Genomic DNA, 7,720 nt, shown 5'->3' with positions numbered 1-7,720 from the left:
TTTTTTAAAAAGTCATTTTGATGTGCCTGATTGCACTTGTAATGGTGGTTGGGGTGGGGACGAGATGACTATTATATAATCCAATAAAATGCCAGGTGTTGCAAGTCCCTAAACATTGGGGCTGTTGGGGCTGCTACTGGGAAGCATTAGCAGGATCCTCTCCCTGCCCTGTGCCCGGCAAGGGTACTGATGACCCTGCTGTGGATGTAGTGAGAAGAAAATTCACGGTTCAGTGAGAGTCTAAGTACCGTCTGCCAGTCCATCAGCAAACACTGGAAAGTCCCATTGGCATGTGATACTGCTTTTGTGAAAACGAATGGGTTTATTGAATGGAAATAAGAAGCCAAGAAACCTGAGTACCGTTTACAGCATATCTTGGGAGTTAAGACTTGTGTTAAAAACCCAGCTCCACAACTAACGAGCTGTCTGACTATGAACAAATCATGTTACTTCTTTGTCTTGGCTCCCAGGAGGGCTGGGCTTTTTAATCAGCACAAGCTGCCCTGCTTTAAACTCTCTTCTGAGTCTTCTAAGTTTCTTTTCTTGTATCTTGGATATATCCTCACAAAGAAAAGGAGGACAAGTAATTGCTTTTTTCTACATCTCCCACAATCATTTATAGAGTATATACACATTTTTGGGGGTGGGGCAGGAAAGTCATGGTAACGTATGACCGACACCCCTTCTGTTATAATTTGCATTCCTAATGATAAGATCTTGGTCCTGACTTTTTTGAGTGCACGTGAGAAGTAAAATGATCCTTGGCTCTTGTAAGTACCTATGAAAGAGTGGACATTATCACTGTAGTTGGATTGCCAATCATCTAACAAAAAAGACAAAAATGACTATAATACATACTTAAATCTAACAGAACAAAAAGGAGTTGTAAGAGGACAAATAGACTAAGGATGGTAAAGAATGGATGGAGTTGGGCAGGGAAACCTGACAGGCGCCAGGCCAGCCCTGAGCCAGGAGGGTGTGCTGGGCATCAGCTCAGACTCTTGCCTGCTGAATCTTCCTGATGGCCTCTTCTTTTCTTTTCTCACCTGGGCATGGAAGGCAGGGAAGAAGGACCTTTCCCGGCTTGGTTATTGTCCGTACATCCATGCTCCATGGCGCTCCAAACATTGTCTCTGCCCTGGGTGGAGGGAGACACTCTCCGTTTTGTATTTTTGGATCCCAATGCCTGTCACATTTCATGAAGTTAATATGCAATACCTGGAATGGTTCTTTACCCAGGCTTTCTGTGAAGTCTGACAGCTTTTCAGAGCATCATAGGGGATGCTGGAATCAGGGATCTTGCTCTGTTGAACCACCCTAGGTGCAAATATCCACCACCTTGCCCTGTGTACATGCATGCATGTGTGTTTTGGGGGATGGAGGTTCGAGAAGGGAGCTTCCTGGATCTCCAGAGGTTGTCTCTGAGTGTTATCTTATGTGTCAACGTGGAAGGTATTTTTGGATGAAATTAGCATTTAAATTTGGGAACTTTGAGTAAGCAGACTACTCCGCATAAGGCAAGTGGGCCTCATCTAATCAGTTGAAGGCCTAAATAGAACAAAAAAACCCAGCCTCCCTCAACGAGAGGGAATTCTCCAGCAAGACTGCCTTTGGGCTTCATCTGCACCATCAGCTGTCCTGGGTCTTGAGCCTGCCAGCCCACCAGCAAACCAATTCCTTATAACAAATCGCTTTATATTTATACACATACACATGCACACATGCACACACACCCTGGAAGTTCTGTTTCTCCGGAGGACCCGGACTAATGGGGTCCCTCATGTACTCCCCATTTCTTAACTCTCTCTCTTCTCTCTTGACTTCCTGTGGTCTTCTCTCTTTAAATCCTCTTCCCCCTGTTCTTGCAGGTGGGGTTCCCCGGGAACCAGAGCCTGGGGCACAGAGTGTTTATTAAGTCGTACCTTTGGTGTCCACAGCTGTGAAAAGGAGGAAGTGGGATCAGGACTGAGGTGAAGGAGAAGTAGAACCTCAAAGTTCCCCAACGGCAACTTGAGCTGAGCCCCCAGGGGCTCTGGAGCTCAAATGGCCTGTCAGAGTTGTCCCACACCTGGCTGAAAGGCCAACTTCCATGCCCTCATCTCAGCCACTGAGTGTGGACAAGTCCCTGGGTCGGGCATCTCTCTGCAGCTGAGGCAGACCTGCAGGCGCTTGACTGCTCAGCTCCTTGTTGTAACGTAGCCTCCACAGACAGTAGATGTAGTAATACATCTATTACAGGGAGGCTGTCAGGGGCAGGCAGGGGTTGCATCTTCAGTCACCACACCTGGGCAAGAGGATGCTTGTGGTCCACCAGCAGGCATTTACCTCCTTTGAAGTGAATGATTTTTATCTGGACACTTAGCTGACCAGAATAAAGACTACAGGTCCCAGCCTCTCTTGCAGCCAGGTGTGACTATATGATTTGCTTTTGACCAGGGAGATGTTAACGGAAGTCTGTGTGTGTAGCTTCCACACGGTGTCCTTAAATGGAGTACAAGGCAGGGGTTCTGGCAGTCACTTTGACCGTGAAGTGACCTTGGGAATGGAGGTCACACACGGCAGCACAGCATAGAGGAAGGGTATGCTTCTCTGCCCCCCGGGGATTATTTACCAACCTGCTCTGGCTATCTCCAGACTTCTTGAGCATGAGACAGAGACAATCTTCGTTTTTGGTTAAGTCATTCTTATTTGGGAACTTTGTGGTTTTTACAGCTGAGACTAATTCCGGTTTATACTCTCACATACCCTTTTTCCCCCTAGGTAAAACTCACCACTCCCTAGAGACATAATCAAGCACTATACCATTTGGTCCTTTCTTGTTTTTTGCATCCTCTGTAACGGCCTTTCTCCTCAGCTTAACTTCTGCAGGTTCAGCAGCAAAAAGAGTGAATTCTGGTCTCTGAGATGACTGGCTTAGAGAGGGGTAGTGTATGTATATATATATATATATATAGGGGTGAGTTTGGGCCAATGGAAAAGAGTGGAAGGGCTTCCACTCTGGCTTATGGTTTATTCTCTCTTTGAATCTCTGAAACTAAACTCACCTCATCATAACAGGGTTCATTTCCTTCCAACTATAGCCGTTTGTTTAGCATGAAAAACTCATATTCCTCTCATCTACATTCATTTGACTCTATTTCATGTAAATTTGTGCTGAGCCCCTTTTATGTTGGGGGGTGGAATTTGACCCCTTTTTACCCTGGGTTACATTGACAAATTGTATTACCTTAACTGACAATGAAGGGCTTCTGCCCAAATGCCTTTCCTGTCCTTAGGGTAAGGGTTGGAGGTGGAAGAAATTTTACTTCCCTTGCCCTCCAAATTTGGGGCAATCTGAGCAAAGACCAGGAGGCAGGAAGGGGATGTGTGGAAAGAAGAGGGAACACTCAGTATGAGCAGTGAGGGGTGGTGGTGCTCACACCCCATTGTAGAAGACAAGGTCTAAGGAGGCTTCTCTTCATGATCTCTGCCTCCTGGTATTCATACCCTTATCCCTTCCCTTGAGTGTGGACAGACCCTGTGGCTTGCTTCTAACCAATAGGACACAGCAGAGGTAATTGGACTATGGTTATGTGTAGCTGATCACAGTAAATACAACTGTAATTCCTAACTTGCAAGGAGACCCCCTCCTTTGCTGCCTTTGAAGAAGACAACTGCCACTGTCGTGAGCTGTCTGTGGAGGCTACGTTACAACAAGGAGCTGAGGGCAGCCGCTGGCCAATAGCCAATGGGAACCCAAAGTGCTTAGTCCTTCAGCTCCAAGGCGTTGAATGCTGCAGCCAACTGAATGGGCTCAGAAGCGGATCCTTCCCCAGGAGAGCCTCATATGAGACCGCAGCCACAGTCCATACCTCGATGAGAGCCTTGTGAGACACTGGCCAGGAGACCCAACTAAGTTGTTCCTGGGCTCTTGACAAATAGAAACTGTGAGATAATTAATGTGTGCTGTTTTAAGCTAGTAATTTTGCTGTAATACTGTTACACAGCAATAGATAATTAATACATCTATACTAAGGAATTTGGCCTTAGAAAGGAAAAGAAAATGCAAGCAAGCTCTTTTGATGAAGGCTTTTCAGAGTGAGATAATTATACTCTGGAAGACCGGGGGTGGAAACACAGCAGAAGAGGACAAAGGTTTGCCTTACCCTGTGCTGAATATTTTTAGTAGGAGTAGGCTGGGGGGCTATAAAGAAGGCTGGAAATTCAGCAGTCCAGATATAAAAGTAGCTAGAAATGGAAAGGAAACTAACATGGGAATTAGCAAGAAAAAGGCTGTATAAGTATTTGTGACAGGGAGAGGGGATAGTTGGTCTCTTTTGGGGAGGGATTGAAGCAAAGGCAAAAGCAGAGCTATATTTTATAAAACTGACCAACACCGGCATTTGGATCATGGTGCTGAAGAGGGATGTGGTGGTGACAGACTGGGAAGTGTTCTGCCTGCAGATGGTGGGTGACAGGGGAGAGAAGCGTTTCTGAGAAAGGATGCTTGAGGGGGCAGAGCAGGGAGAGGGAGTCATGGTCTGCTGGTCTGCTCCCCTGGGCTCTGGGTTGGAAGGCCTGTGCCTGAGTCCCAGCTCCAAGAACATTATCTGTGTCGTTTTGGCCAAGTCATTTCCTCTCTCCAAGCCTTGGCTTCCACATCTGTAGAGCAGGACTCATAGAACTGGCCTGACTGGATCGTTGTGCTGTGTCAGTGAGGGGAGGCACCAGAAGGGTCCAGCCTGGCACATAATAAAGTCCTCCTTTTCACAGCTGTGGACACCCAAGGTACAACTTAATAAACACTCTGTGCCCCAGGCTCTGGTTCCCGGGGAACCCCACCTGCAAGAACAGGGGGAAGAGGATTAAAAGACAAAGGATCACAGGAAGTCAAGAGAGAAGAGAGAGAGTTAAGAAATAGGGGAGTACATGAGGGACCCCATTAGTCCGGGTTCTCCGGAGAAACAGAACTTAACAGGGTGTGTGTGCATGTGTGCGTGCGTGTGTATGTGTATAAATATAAAGAGATTTATTATTAGGAATCACTGCTTTATTCCATCAGTCATTCCTTAATGGTTGCCCCGATTGTTTTAGATGTTTTGGTTTTGTTCACACAGCTAGATGGCAAGATTTTGTGAACTCACCTGTGTTATCTTTTATTACGTGGTGGGGTAGGAAGTACAGGGGACAGGAGGTCAAAAGGCTTGGATTCTCATTCTGTTTTTTCCTCACCGGCTGTGGACCTTAGGTCATAATAAGATTGAGCATGTACTGTGTCCAAACACTATTCCCAGTGCATTTGCATGCAATAATTCATTTATCCTATCTGCATGATGAGATGGATTCTATTATTAGCTGCGAAGCTAATAATAGCACAGAGAAGTTCATCCAAGGCCACAGTGCTGTACATCTGCATGTGAATCAGGGAGGCCTGAGTGCCCAGCATGAGCCGCGCCACTCTCCTGCGCTGATACCGGGCTGCTCTTGATTTGATTCACCCCTACGTGGAGAAGCTGGGCTCTCCTTGAGTCCCTCCGAGCTCTGATGTTCTGCTGGCCCCACCAGCACGTAGCAGAGATCACATAGCTCCTCAGCCATAGACTGATGGCTACATCAAGGAACTGAGATCAGACCAGAATGGGGGCAGCAGAACTGGGAGAGCAGACCCATGGAAGCCATGACCTCGCAAGTGTCTCTGCTCAGAACAGTGACCAGCCTAGAAGGAAAATGTTATTAACCACTGTGCATTCCTTTATGCTTTTGGCCCTCTGTTTTGACAAGCAAATGAGCATAGAGAGATGTATTAAAGTCAGCAGAGGCTAGGTTTAGCCTAAGATCTTGAAAGGTGAATTTCCTTGCATTAAAAAATGATCAGGAATTTGGAGGAATAGAGTCTAACATCAAGAGAAAAGAAGACAAAGTCTCTCATGTGGGTGTGGCCAAAAAAATAAAAAAATACTTCTATGTGACTGGAATTTTCCATGGCTGCTGGATCTTAGGATGAGGAAGTCTGATGTTCAATTTTAAGTTGATGCCTGGGCTGTTTCGTGTGATAATACTCTTTATTAGCACTCAACTATCCATAAAACCTGTTACACACACAGTGTTTTGTGTGGTGCTTTGAGGGAATGAAGGAATAGGGAGGGTGTCGACCATGGAGAAAAATGGGAAAAATGGATGATGGCGTCAGGAGATAACACAGAGAGTAGAGAGAAATAGTTTAGGGAAAGCAAGAAGAGGTGTTGACGGAAATGCAGGTGCCTAGGAATCCTCAGATATATCGGGTGAATACTTAAATTTAATTGAGCATCTTAAAGGACAGGAAGACCCCAGAGTCTGAGGGACTGGGATGCCCCAGAGGCTGACATGCGGGTTATTCAAGGTAGATAGAAGAAGGTACATACAAAGTCTGATTTCCCCAGTGAAACAAGGTCATAAAACGGAGACTCCTTAATCTACAGAGATTTTGAGAAAAAGAAGAAAGGTGAGGTAGAATAGCTCCTTCAGCCGGGCAGGGGTTGGAAGATGCGCTGTACCTCAGGTGATCTCTGGGTCCTGCATATACGTCCTGAAAGGGGTCCTCGATTCTCAGGAAAACTGGAATTACGAAGATTTTCAGATACTGTTGTCTGGCCTCACTGCAGAGAGAAAGGCTGACGTAGCTGGTCCAGGAGGTGACCTGGGCACGGCCCTTCTTTAAATGCTCCTCGGGGGATTTCTGTGCAACCACGGTTGGAAACCTCCATCCTGTCTGGAGAGCCATGTGGGAAGCGCCTACATGGGGCCAAGAGGCAGCCTACAGTTCCATGGAGAGCTTAGGGCTTGTGTGCTCCTACATTTCTTAGTTTTAAACTGACTTCGTGGTGATCACGCTATATTAGGTAGCATGAGAAAGTTAGTATTAGGAACTTTAGGTGTGAATAAATACCCAGAATAATAAATGTGGCTTTCCTTGCATAAAATCCTGGCAGGAACTTTCCCAGACAGAAAATCTGCAGACATTGGATCTCAGCTGCTGGAAGGTGCTTCCGGATCCCTTGGCATTTAGATGAAAGAGACTGAACATAATGTGATTGGCTCCAAGACCTGGGGAGACTCCAGCTCTCCTCAAATATCACCCCCTTCTATTAGAAATTATCCAGTTGAACGTCTGATGGTATAGAATTAAAAAAATAAATCAAGGCTAAGAAGTGACGTGCCTGGCCCAGGAAACCCAGCCGGAGGGGTTTGGAGTCTTTGAACAATCATCCCACTGCCTTTTGCCTTAAACCTCTCTGCCCTTCAAATGCAAGGGTTTATATGTGGGTGCCCCCAGGAGAAGTAATCTGACTTAAGTTCATACTCAAGTGTACATGACTGATATAAAAGAGTTTTCTTTCTGCAGGTTGTGATAACTGGGTAAATACAGAAAAATGAGGAACCTGGACATGGAGAGAGGTAAGTGTCAAGACTGATGGGAAAAGTCAAAGATAGGGGGTCAGGGAGGAGGATGAGGGCAGACAGAGCCGATTTCACAACTTCAGCTAGGGCTGCTTCTCCAGAATTGAACATGAGCTGGACCCTCCCAGGACACTGGAAGAGGGAGGGGAATGACTTTATGTTGAACATGTTTATGAGTGGACACATTTTAAATTGTCAAGTGCCAAAAACCACCCACTCACGCGGAGCTTAGAGGAAGCCCCTGAAGGCTGTCCCAAGTGACTCAATCCCATTACTAAGAATCACTTGCATTAGGGCTATT

The sequence above is a fragment of the Halichoerus grypus genome, chromosome 2 (genome assembly GCF_964656455.1).
Source record: "Halichoerus grypus chromosome 2, mHalGry1.hap1.1, whole genome shotgun sequence".
Classification (NCBI taxonomy): Eukaryota; Metazoa; Chordata; class Mammalia; order Carnivora; family Phocidae; genus Halichoerus; species Halichoerus grypus.
This window is presented reverse-complemented; position numbering follows the sequence as displayed.